This window comes from Nicotiana tabacum, chromosome 7 (assembly GCF_000715075.1).
Source record: "Nicotiana tabacum cultivar K326 chromosome 7, ASM71507v2, whole genome shotgun sequence".
Lineage (NCBI taxonomy): Eukaryota > Viridiplantae > Streptophyta > Magnoliopsida > Solanales > Solanaceae > Nicotiana > Nicotiana tabacum.
The window spans coordinates 114,679,346-114,693,052 of NC_134086.1; the positions used below are offsets into that span (position 1 = coordinate 114,679,346).

The 13,707-nt window shown below is 36.1% G+C and overlaps 1 pseudogene; it reads right to left on the reverse strand.

Annotated features, from left to right (window-relative positions):
* Positions 1-807: 807 nt before the first annotated feature.
* On the reverse strand, positions 808-13,153 carry LOC107781687 (embryogenesis-associated protein EMB8-like; annotated as a pseudogene).
* Positions 13,154-13,707: the final 554 nt, after the last annotated feature.

Consider the following 13,707-nt stretch of genomic DNA (forward strand, 5'->3'; position numbering starts at 1 on the left):
CAGCCTAGAATATTTTACACTATGAGCTTACTTAAAAAATAGTAATTGTTGTTAAACATAATTATAATATGTTAAAATACACTGATGTGAGTATTTGACATATATAAGTTGAATATTATAAATTGTTTGAAGGGAAGTGGAAGTTTGCTCTTCTTCCTGTTTGACCAGTTAAGGCTGCTCGGTGGCAGAGTAATTTTGGCCACCAACTTGGTAAGTTCAAAATTTAACATTTATAATTATATCGGGATGGAGCATTGAAAATGTTGAAGTATTTCTTCACTGAAAATGTTGTTGTAGTATTTCTTTATGGTTTAATGACTTTTGAAAGTTAATTTTTTTTTTTTTTTTTTTTTGTGAAAAAGATATGAAGAGAAAGGGTCGAATTAATTGCACAATGAATTGTATTTAAGGTGTTTTATGTTGAACAATATCGTTAAGAGTTGTTTGACACTCAATATCAACAAGAGGTTGTCCTTGTTTAGAATAAATTTTCACACCCTTTTGTTACGATGCATGCCTCTATTTTTAGAAGTAATTTATATTAACAAGCTACCAATATTGTAATTACAAGCAAATTTCGATAATAAATATTAACTGGTCACGTAGTAAAAATAATAAGTAACATGCTATCACAATATCAATATATATAACTTAAATAAATGTATGAAATATCAGATTCGTCTGCGGAAGCTAGCTGCAAAGCTTTACTCGCACTGTCAAATAAAATAAAGAGAAAAAAAAAAACAAGTTGAGTGGAGTGAATACTGCAAAACCCAGCTAACAGATGAATTAGGAGACGTACAATCACCAGAATTGGTTAAAGCTACCATCACCATAACTTGTATAGCAATAAGCAACCAAAATAAATTAGCTCTTATTGGTTACGTATATATGATCATTTTTAAGCGCTAAATAAGAAATCGTATAGCCTTGACAAATCTAGTTTGACAACAGATGAGAAATTCAATATTCCAAATCTGACTTAGGAGCTCAGCTTTTACCCCTTACCCAGCATTCTGTCATAAATGTTTCTTTGGTGATAATGCATATATAGTTACGCATTGCCACAAGCATGACCATCATCATCTTTTCAGTGAGGATAGTGAGAAAATGTTGCGCAGCTTTTTCTTGAAAATCAGTGGTAAAGTTGAAGCAAGAATTGGCCATGTAGTTATGATTGCAACATATGCAAGCACCCACATTGATATTCTACTATGCCGAGAAAGCTGATTTAGACATCTTTTAACAGGAATGATCATTGCATCAATATCTGGGTCAGGAACTGGAAGAAACTGAGTTGTTGCGGTTGGTTCTTGTTGCACCGTGTCATTGTCACCCGTAATACTATCTCCAGCCTTGTCATCTTCGACCAGTAGCTCATTGCTAAATGCAGTCACTAAACCGTCTTCTCTAATATTCACATATGGTGCCCGATTAATGGGTGATTTCAGGGGACTGTCCACTGTGGTATTCTGCATCTGCATAATACAATGAATGACAAAAGACATAACTTTCAAGATTCCTAGTAGCATCAATTATCATGCTGATTTACATAAGAATTAATTCACCATTGTTTTTACGGGGCCTTCACAATAACTTATGAGTAGAGCTATCAATTCAATAAAGCCAATTAACTACGTGTAAGTAAGCTTATCTTTAAAGCATGAACAGTTTAAAGGTGAGTGTACAAATCCGCAAACCTTATCTCGGTGGATCAATGGGCTGGAGTGCAAAGCACAAAGGAATTCATCAAGAGCCCTAACCCACCTGCACATAATTAAGGAGCACATGATAAACTTGTTCTCAACCAGAATTGGTTTCACATCTCATACTAAATAGTCACCACACACTTCAATCAAAACTTGAAGGGTTAAGTGGTACACCAAAATACTTATCAAATGCAGATCACTTAGTTCTCTAATTTAGGCCCCTTAGAACAACACCAATGTCTATACCAACTGAAAATTAGCTTTTTGATCCTTTGGTTTGGGAGCATTTTGTCATGCTAAAAGAATTGAGACGACTGTATAATAGCGACATGCAGTGCTAATCAGATATAAAAAGACTTTCAAATAAAATAATTACAATGCCAAACACCTAGGCTATGAAAGAATCACAACTTACCAGAGGCTTTTTGCAGTCATCCCTTTAAAATATGCCAAGTGTCTGCCATGGTGCGTGGTAGCTAGTACGACATTTTTGTTCGCCCTAAAAGAGATACATATTGCCATGCTATATTTACAGCAGCACCACACGCATATGTATTAAAAGCAAAAAAGAATGATCTTGACACATTAATTAAATAACATACAGTTATATCATCTTTTTTTTTCTCCATAGAACCGTATAATCTTGCAATGGTATTACTTCCATTAATACCGACCTTTCTTATCCTATCTAGCAATTTGAAATGAAGTTAAAAGAAGAGACTTTGCAATATAAAGGATGACATACCAACATTCATCCCATGGAATTGCTTCCCTTGTACAGACTGGATCATCCATTCTGCTAATGCAGAGGAGGGGAACCATCACATTTCTTATGCAACTGGCAGAGCACGATTTCCTATAATATGTATCAACACTCTTTTGGTTTGGGGGGGGGGGGGAGGGAACGGGTTGGAATTAATGCTTGTTAATAAGTCGTAGGATGCAAGTATTGAAGAGGAGGCATAGTTTTGTTACCTCTAATTTTGCAAGAACCCGAGTAGCATGGTGGTCAAAATCTCTAACAGAACGTAACTGCAAAGAGAAACAAAGAGAATAAGCAATAAACAATAGATAAATCACCTACTACTTAGTTGCATGAATCATCAATTAAACTCATTCTTTTAGAAAGAACATAGAGTGTGCAGTTAGTGTGATTGATAATAGAGGAATATATAGCCAGTTTTTTTAGGGAGAATTACATCCCTTGTCACTTGACCCAACAACCCATCAGAAAATGGCCCACGTTTGAAGCCCTTACCCAGTGTAGCCCAGGTTGTACATAACCTGAAAATTACTTTTCACCGGTTAGCCCACCCCTTTTTCTTTGTTCCTCTTTTTTCTTCGTTCTTCATTCTTCGTTCTTCTTCTTCCCTTGTCAGCCTTTGCACCACAAAATTTCTCTACTATTGTTATTCTCCTCCAATTCTTTTCCGGATTCCAATGGTTAACTAAGGATTTGAAAAATAAAAGTCACCATTACAGGGGGTTCGAAGATTCGATTTCAGAAATTGAGTTTTCTGATTTGTTAGTTGTTTGGAATGGGTGTTGTCCCAATTCTTCTTCCCTTGTCAGCCTTTGCACCACAAAATTTCTCTACTATTGTTATTCTCCTTCAATTCTTTTCCGGATTCCAATGGTTAACTAAGGATTTGAAAAATAAAAGTCACCATTACAGGGGGTTCGAAGATTCGATTTCAGAAATTGAGTTTTCTGATTTGTTAGTTGTTTGGAATGGGTGTTGTCCCAATTCTTCTTCTTCTTCTTCTTCTACATAGTGTATCAAGAATATTTTCACTCTGTGATTATACATCTTTATACACTTTTATACAACTATATACATAATGTACCTCTTTGTATAAAAGTGTATAACATTGTATAAAAGTGTATAAGCATCTATGACGAATTTTTTGTATGATTTTCATTTGCAATTCTTGTATAAAACTAGTCCAAATCTCCAGCAAATAACTTCAAACGTTGTATACAACCTACTCAGACTATTTCTAATAAGTTCAAACAATACCCACTCCAAATTTCTCGCAAAATCATAATCGAAAATTAACAAGATTAGCATTAAAGGAGATGATATTTTAGGTTTCTCGTGTCTATTTTTGCGTTTTGTAGTTGTGATAGGTATGTATAAACTTGAAGATATACAAAATCAAAAAAAAAAAAAAAATCGGAGAAGTATTGGTTATGGAAGAAGGCACGAATGAGTGTTGACTCAGTGTCTCGATCAATGGTTATACTAAAAATGGGGAACTGATTTTTGTTTGCATATGATTCTTTTTTATTAATTAAATTAAATATTTATAGGTGAAAAATGAGGAGAGAGCTACAATAGGGGTAGGTAGGAATAAATGAGGTTGTTAAAATTAGAGGGAATGGGAAAAGAAAAGATCTTATTGATATTTGGCTACACATTTACAAACTTGTAACTGGGCTAATAGTGCAAGGTCAACTTATGGAGTACATTATACTGTAATTTTATCTTTTTTTATCTGAGGAGCCTGTGTTTCATTAGCTTGATAATGCAATGGTGGTAAAAGTCTGGAGATCTAGCGTCAAATGTTTCTTAACACCTACTTATATTACATTCTTCAGCTCACATACTTCCTATAGTAGATAAGCCTTATCTCAAGAGAAACACCTGAAACTAAACTAGAAGGGATAGGCATCCATAAAATATATTACAGCGGCAATGGGCTTAACATTTTACCTTTGTTCTACTTATCCATGGCTCTAAAATGATCATCAGATGCTAATTAGATTTGATATTTATTTCTTTTGCAATAAACACTTCCTATGGCATAATGACTTCACATTTTGGTATCCTCCCAACTGACTCCCAGATCATTCAATGTAAGGTCAGCAGCCATTGCTCATTTGCTTTTTTATATCACAATCCACAAGCTGCTTTCCAGAAAAACCTTTAACTCAGTAACTAAGGGAACCCAAAATCTTGATGTGATTTAAGTGATAGCCATAAAAAATAAAGCACTGACAAGAATTCAACAAGAGAATTTAGATAACCTTAGCAATGGCTTCCCAATCTGTCAGACGAGAAAAAATAGCCTGATGCCTGCAAAACTCAGATTTTGCCACACAAATGAATTAGGACTACTGAATGAAGGCCAACTCACAGTAAGCATACGAGAGACTGCAGGCACTTACAGCTGGGCATAATCTTTTAATCCAATCGCTAAAGCTCTGTCATAGAATGTCTGTACGAGCCTGCGATGAAGAAACCTATCACAAAGCTGAAAAAAGAAATGAAAAAGTGTTATGAATTCATTGAATTGTGGATGTTCGTTAAGTACTCCTAGACATCCTTATTCTATGAACCAGGTAATATTACATTATATCCATTAAATTATTCGCTTGATTCTTGTAACCATTGGGATGTATTTTGGGTAAGTATAAAATCGGTTATTCCTAGACCAACAAGAGGTTCATTTGAATGAGATTAACTTGTAACAATCTCTACATTCTACTCTATGCATCTCTTGTCTACATCTCTTGTTCTATCTTGTTCTTAGTAATTCTATAACAAATGGGGAGTTGACTTAGATACATTCAGAAAAGAAAGGATGACTATTCTGAGACATAAGCAAAGGACAGATAAACCTTCTAACGATAATGAGAATAGATCCTTATGGTACAAAATAGAAGATAAGAAATGGGTAATTTGACTCGATTTAAAACTAGGTTATCATCATAACTATCTTCATCTAGCATCTTAACAGAACTTTTTCAGGCTAGTCAAATCTCTTCCCACATTGTGATAAATCCAATAGATCTACCATAAAAAATAACCCTGAACGCAAGAAGTAAACAATTGGAGTACAAATCCCACAGAATTGGAAGAGACGCCGGATAAAGAATGCCAGAAGGCAAAAAAAGCAAGCAATTCATCAATACCTCAAAAAAAGTAAGAAGAACCAAAGTAAAAATGTGTTACAGAATGAACATGGACACCCTTTGGTCATATACATAGTAGCAAATATGTAGAGTTTCTTAGAATATTCATAGGATTTCCTTCTTATTCTTTCCTTAGTTAGAACCAATGTATATGTATATATGTATATAGACCTCTTACAACAACAACAACAACAACAAACCCAGTATGTTCCCACCAGGTGGGGTCTGGGGAGGGTAGTCTGTACGCAGACCTTACCCCTACCTAACAGATAGAGAGGTTGTTTCCAATAAACCCTCGGCTCAGGAAGGGTAATAAGAAGAAGTGGATAGCAAGAAAGGAAGAAAGAGGGAAGAGAAAAGAAAAAGGGAGAGATAAAGGATAAGCAGTACTAAATACTAGCAACAAGGGATACAATACCTGAGGCGAACAAAACCACATACCGTAATAAAAATCTAAGAATATAAAGGGACATGCGTGCTACTAAGACTATCGGTGAGCAACTAAAAACTACCTACTAACCTTCTACCTTAATCCTCGGCCTCCACACTCTCCTATCAAAGGCCATGTCCTCGGTAAGCTGAAGCAGTGTCATGTCCTGTCTAATCACCTCTCCCCAGTACTTCTTAGGCCTACCTCGACCTCTTCTCAAACTCGTTATGGTCAACCTCTCACACCTCCTAACAAGGGCATCAATGCTTCTTCTCTTAACATATCCGAACCATCTCAGCCTCGACTCCCGCATCTTGTCCTCCACGAAGGCTACTCCCACTCTGTTTCGGATAACTTCATTCTTAATCTTATCTCTCCTGGTACACTCACACATCCATCTCAACATCCTCATCTCTACTACTTTCATCTTCTGCACGTGGGAGTTCTTGACTGGCCAACACTCAGCACCATACAGCATAGCCAGTCGAACCACCACCCTATAAAACTTGCCCTTAAGTCTTGGCGGCACGTTCTTATCACATAAAACACCGGAAGCGAGCCTCCACTTCATCCATCTCGCTCTAATGCGATGTGCGACATCTTAGTCAATCTCCCCGTTACCTTGGATAATAGACCCGAAATAGTTAAAACTCGCTCTCTTGGGAATAACTTGAGCATCAAGCTTTACCTCTACGTCTGCTTCATGGGTCTCGTCACAGAATTTGCACTCCAAGTATTCTGTTTTGGTTCTACACAATTTGAAACCTTTAGACTCCAAGGTCTGTCTCCAAACCTCCTACCTCGCGTTTACTTCGCTTCGCGTCTCGTCAATCAACACTATATCATCAGCAAATAGCATGCACCAAGGCACTTCCCCTTGGATGTGTGGCGACAGTACATCCATCGCTAAGGCAAATAAAAACGGGCTAAGAGTCGATCCTTGGTGCAACCCCATCACCACAGGGAAATGCTCCGAGTCACCACCCATAGTCCTCACCCGAGTCTTAGCATCATCATACATATCCTTAATTATCCTAATGTACGCTACCGGAACGCCACTAGCCTCCAAACACCTTCACAGGACCTCCATCGGGACTTTATCGTACGCTTTCTCAAGGTCAATAAACACCATATGCAAGTCCTTCTTCCTCTCCCTGTATTGCTCCACCAATCTCCTAACCAGATGAATCGCTTCCGTTCGAATGCCCCGGCACGAATCCAAACTGATTCTCGAAAATAGACACACACCTCCTCACCCTAGCCTCCGTCACCCTCTCCCAAACCTTCATAGTGTGACTCAACAGCTTGATACCCCTATAGCTGTTACAATTTTGGATATCACCCTTGTTCTTGTAAAGCGGAACCGTCGTACTCCACCTCCATTATCCGGGCATCTTCTTCGTCTTAAAAATAACATTAAACAGCCCAGTGAGCCACTCTAAACTTGCTCGCCCTGCGCTCTTCCAAAATTCCACCGGGATTTCGTCTGGCCTCGTCGCTCTGCCCCTGCACATCTTATGCATCGCCCCTTCCACCTCATCTACCGTAATCCGCCTACAGTACCCAAAATCCCGCCGACTCTCGGAGTGCTCCAACTCACACAGCACAATGCGTTTATCCCCCTCTTCGTTCAACAGTTTATGGAAGTATGTCTGCCATCTTCTCCTAATAAGTGCCTCGTCCATCAATACTTTGCCATCCTCGTCCTTGATGCACTTGACTTGGTCTAAGTCACGGGCCTTCCTCTCTCTCACCTTGACTAACCGGTACAACTTCTTGTCCCTGCCTTTGCCCCCGAGCTCCTCGTACAAACGAGCAAACGCCGCATTTTTAGCCGTCGTAACTGCTAACTTTGCCTCTTTCTTTGCCTTTTAAGTCCTTTTTTCCTCCTCGTTTGTACTCTCTACTAGCTTCAAATAAGCAGCTTTCTTAGTTTCCACTTTACCTTGGACCTCTCAATTCCACCACCAGTCCCCTCTATGATCCCCAGGAGAGCCCTTCATGACCCCTATGACCTCTCTAGAAGCTACCCTAATGCAATTCGCAGTCGTAATATACATTATGAGATTCCTCCATATTCTTTTTACTTACAGTATGTAAACTGCATATCTAGCTACCAATTTATGCATATTAGTATAAATTGTATGTGTATGTTTCTAAACTAACCAAAATGTCCCAAGGATTACAGATAGCAGCTGCTCCAACAATTGCAGGATTAACTCCTTCCCCACCAAGATATATTACCTGAAAATTATTCATAAGGAAAAATGAAACAGGTTCAAATGGAATTAAATGAATAGTGAGGATCCATATAACTGACTTCAAGTAGCTTTGCAATTTTTTTGTTAAATTAGGAAAACTAACAGAATATCCGATAAATAAATAGCATAACAGAGCATTAGCACCAACGCTAGTGCCAACAGCAAATAAAGGAGCTTGAGGGTATTGAGTGTGGAGATGGTCAATCACTTTGCCCGCATCCTCAATCCATCAGCTATTAAAAATGCAATCAGACTGCCACCAAAATATCATGGTTCTTGAGCTATCATGTCTATTTAGCACACAAACTACATATTCATAACTTAATATATTACTACTTACTAGCAAGGTTTTGCACCTTGGGCAACTGCATTATTGGTCATTTCAAACCACTATTTTACAGTGTTACTTGCATAACACAAAGATAGAAGTTCACAGGCATAGGGTTCAAGAGGAACAACTAGAATTACAGAAATGAAAAAGCACCATATACCATTATAGAAGTCGTAAATTCCTAAATTTCTTCAGGGACAGCTTCGCTCCATGCTACGAAAAATGCAATCTAGTAACTAAATCATGATGAATGAAAAAAAAAACAAATCTAACAAAAAAGACCTCTTTATGCCACTGATATTTAACTTGAGCAAAAATACAAGGCATTTCCTTAGAGATGAGTCACTTAAATAGTAACGAGGCAGGTAAAGTACAAAAGATTGCTGATCCACCAACAACTTCAAATTCAAAGTATCATAGCATCTCTCCTATCAAAGGCAAATAAACTGAAGGAAATCTGTAATCATTTAAAAGAAACTAAACTGGAAAATTATTATATCCTTGCTTAAAACGGAGCACTCACAGTTATTGATACTCCTCCGATGCCTCGATAATTGATCACGACAACATTCCATCCACGGTGAGCCATCTTGGAAGCAAGATGCTTTATATACTGCTAAATTAAAGTACAATTAACAAGGAATAGAGCAAATACTTTCCATCAAAAGCATGTAATCATAAAAATAGAGCTCAATCACCACCAGTATAAAGTTGAAACAATAAAATTTCGTAAAGCCAGATAGCCCTGGTTATATCTATTGGGAAGAAAATACTTTTTTTATATGAAGAAGGAAAGGATAATACTTATAAACAGAGAAGAAATGAAGGGGAATAAAAACTCAATGGAGGAAGAAATTATTTTAGCATAAAAATTGTTTCTCCATAAAAGGAAGACACAAACTAGCAAAGAACTCATACGATTAAGGAGCGATGCAAAAGAGTGGAAGAAAGCTAACAACAGAATCAGAGTCACTTGTTAAACCAGGAACCACTACCATGATGGGACTTTTATCATCGCTCTGAACTTCATCAAAACCTTCTCTGGATGGACTTTTAACTAGCAACAACAACAATAGCAATGCCTCAATCCCAAACAAGTTTGGGGTCAGCTATAATGCCATGTTCCCCATTTAAATTCACATCAGGAGAAGGAAAGGAAAAATTTATGCAATTTACTCCATCAAGTAACATATTTTTTTTTTGATTTGCACCGGGTGTCCGAGTCTCTAAGAGCCCCGACTAATCCCTGGGGTGCACAGGCCCTCGGCAAGGAGTTTCCCGCAAGTGCACCACGGTTAATTCAGGTTTTACCCAGTCCGATGACCCTCAGAAATTGTTTGTACCCAGTGGGTTTCGAACTTGAAACCTTGAAAGGGAGCAAACCCCAAGGCTCAAGTCAATTGCCACCAGGCCAACCCCTAAGGGTTCCATCAAGTAACATATAAAAGCAACATAAGTCAAAGAATCACAAACTCGTCTACTAAATAGTTCAAAAACACTCAATTGGTCTGGCGTAAGCTTGTAACTTACCACAAATACCTATCAAAGTAAATGATTTTCCATATAGTAGCTCTCATATTCAATATATGTTCAACATAACAGATTCCAAATGCTATCAAATAGAAACCAACAACAGAAACCAAATCCACCCTTAAAAACAGCTACTTCAATAATATAATGAGTAGAACCAAAAGTATTAGCGGGTAGCGGCCAAAAGCGAAATATAAATACTTTGATTTTCTCCTCAAACCTAACAACCAGATAATGGTTTTATTTCGCAATGGCCGTAGCAGAAGCGATTGATTTATCTTCATCTTTCCCCTGCAATTCTCAGCCAATGTGTAATATCCGCGCATCTCTTCTATCAATTGGTTCGCCTGGGTTTGTATACAAGACTATGAAGTATGGACTATGGGTTAATGCTTTCTCCGATTCCCGCCATTCCTAGAAATATGGTAACCCAACACGGTTTGACCCGTATAAGTATACATGGGTCGAATTTTGACCCGTTCTCTATTCAATTCGTTTTCAATACCCCGTTGGAGCAAGTCACTTTAACATTATAGTAGGTAAAGTTTTGTGAGTTTATTTTTATTGTGGATGAAATTATTTTAAGGTGACAAAAATAGTTTTATCACTTTAATGTTGTAGTGGTTGAAGTTCAATTATTTTAAAGTGGTAAAATATAGTGTAGTGGCTTTACTATTACAACATATAACAGTAGTAAAATACCTTTAACACCCCCTAAATTTGACACGCATTATTAGTTACAACCTTAAACTATTTGTGGTCTTAGTTGCCCCTCAACTTGGCCTTTTGAGAGCCATTACCCCTGAACGATGATGTGGCAAAGAGTGTAGGTGCACTCGCCTGCCACGTGAATTTTTTCTGTATATGTGACATTTTTTTAAAATAAAATATATTTTACCTTTTTAAATATGTTACTTTTTGGATAATTTTTTTTGAATACAATTTATAATAAAACTTGGATAGAACTATATTATTTAGGTTAAATTTTTTTATTTGACTAAAAATAATAAAGTTTTAGTTAATCTTTTTTTGAATTTGATTTGAAAATAAAGATTTACTTGAAATAAATAGTTATGTGTATCTTTTTATAACTTTTTAGATACCTTGACTATTTATAACATATACGCATGATAGTTATCTCATACTTTTTTATTATTATTTTCTCTTCTTGTAATACTTTTGTCATATCAAGGATTCTCATTTGTACTTACAATTATCAAATTTTTAGATGAATATAATGAAAATGAGGTAATTAGGCAATTTGACATAAATACTTTATTTAGAGGTTCATTATTTCTTGTCAGAAGATGTACATAATTTTAAACAGAAATTTCAAAATAACTAAACCAATTAATTTGAAATCTCTAAGAAAACAAACCAAACTGAGATTATTTGGTTTGGTATTTCATAACCGAAAAATTGAACCGGAGTTTTCATAATCCAATTCGAAGTGTCTGATGTTAGAAGAAACGAAAAGTCATGTATTTTTTTATAACTTTTTAGATGCCTTGACTATTTATTTCAATTGTATAAATCTTTATTTTCAGGTCAAATTCAAAAAAAAGATTAACTAAAACTTTATTATTTTAAGCCAAATAAAACTATTTAACCTAAATAATGTAGTTCTATCCAAGTTTTATTATAGATTGTATTCGGAAAAAATTATCCAAAAAGTAACATACTTAAAAAGGTAAAAATATATTTTATTTTTAAAAAATGTCACATATACAAAAAAATCCACATGGCAGGCGAGTGTACCCACACTCGCTCTCAAAAGGCCAAGTTGAGGGGGTAATTAAGATCACGAATAGTTTAAGATTGTAACTAATAATCCGGTTTAGGGGGGTGTTAAAGTATTTGTAATATTGGATAATCCATATTTATAATTTCGGAATGTGTTACAAGTCCTTTTTTCTATTTAAAATTTCATACCAATCAAAAACTATCATATAAATGGGACGTGGTAAGTAAGATCAAGCTCTTAAAACAGGTTATCCAACATGGTTGAAAAATGTTCGTCACCAATTATATAGATAGGAGTATAAAAATGTAGTTTAACATCCACATTCCTTAGCCAATCCAAAGCTATTGTCCCACCATCAGACGTGTGAAATATCTCTCTGGAAACAAGAATATTTGCATTAGTTGCTATGAAAAATGGAACGTAACTCCAAACGACCAAATTAACAAAAGAACTGTCGACACTTGAATTGTGGGTGAAACATATTCCTTAATCAAAAGTCTGTAAATTGTCACCTTTGATAATTGCAAACAGGTGCCCTTCCAAAGAACTGTAAAAACACAGTCTGAAGATGAGGACTACAAAGCCATGGAGTGGATGAAAACCTGCATTAAGAAATAGGATATTTAATATACCAATAAATGATGAAAGAAAAAAAAGTAGTTCGGTGCACTAAGCTCCCGCTATATGCGAGATCCGGAGAAGTGTCAGACCACAAGGCTCTATCGTATGCTAGAAATAAATGAATGCACAAGCTAGAAATCATTATAAACAGTAAAAACGAACACATTCAAGCATGTCTTGTCTAGAATTAAGTAACACTTACATTAGATACAAAAGGCTCTATTTTTCACTGATTAAATATCATCATCACATTGTTCCAAAATTTCATTATGACCAAAGACTGAGAAAGCAGAAAATGTTATCAAGATTTCATTTTATTATTCACTCCATAATCAGTTTTTACCTGCCATGAAGAATTTTACACTTGGAAACGACTTGTTGATACAGCTCACAGCTAGAGTTAAATGTCAAAGACACAAGGTGCCCCCTAAACCCAGTGAATAAATCTTGAAAGAAGTGAATCTCTAAGAAATGATAGAGAAATACAAAGAGTAAAAACAGGAAGCCTAAGAAATAATGAGAAATGGGTATCAAGAAAGCAGCTTTAAGCAGAAGCTCATATGGGGATTCAAAGCTTAACTCAAAGCAATCCATTGAGATCTAAAATGAAAGAAAAATCTAGAAAGACTGATGAAGAAGAAGATTGTTGAGCAAACAATAGTTAGTTAATTAGGCTCAGTAGCCAATAAGAAACTCGAAATGATTAACAAATGTCTGGGCCCTTTGGAATTCAAGACGCGATCAAAATTAGAGTGCGCCAATCATTTTTCTAGTTTTATTTTCCTTTGGCCTTGTTTTTTTCCATAATTGTATTGGAAAAAAACTGAGTTTATATTAAAAGATGATGTGGCATGACACGTGGATTAGTTAAATGGTCAAAGCGCAGCAATTGACTAAGAGGCACGGATGGAAACAGCCACGAGAAGAAGAATTTAAATAGGCACGAGACGACGTATAGATAGGAGTCTCGTACCAATTTAAATTATTTACAGCCAACGGATAGAAGGCATTGAAAGCAAAGATCTGGTGACAGAAAGGAGTCCAAATTCATTATTAAATACTTGATACGTTACGAAATTGGTATTTAATAGGAATGATTGTATAACGGCTTATTTAATATCATTTATTACTCATGATTATATCATTAAAGCTGAAGCTTCATT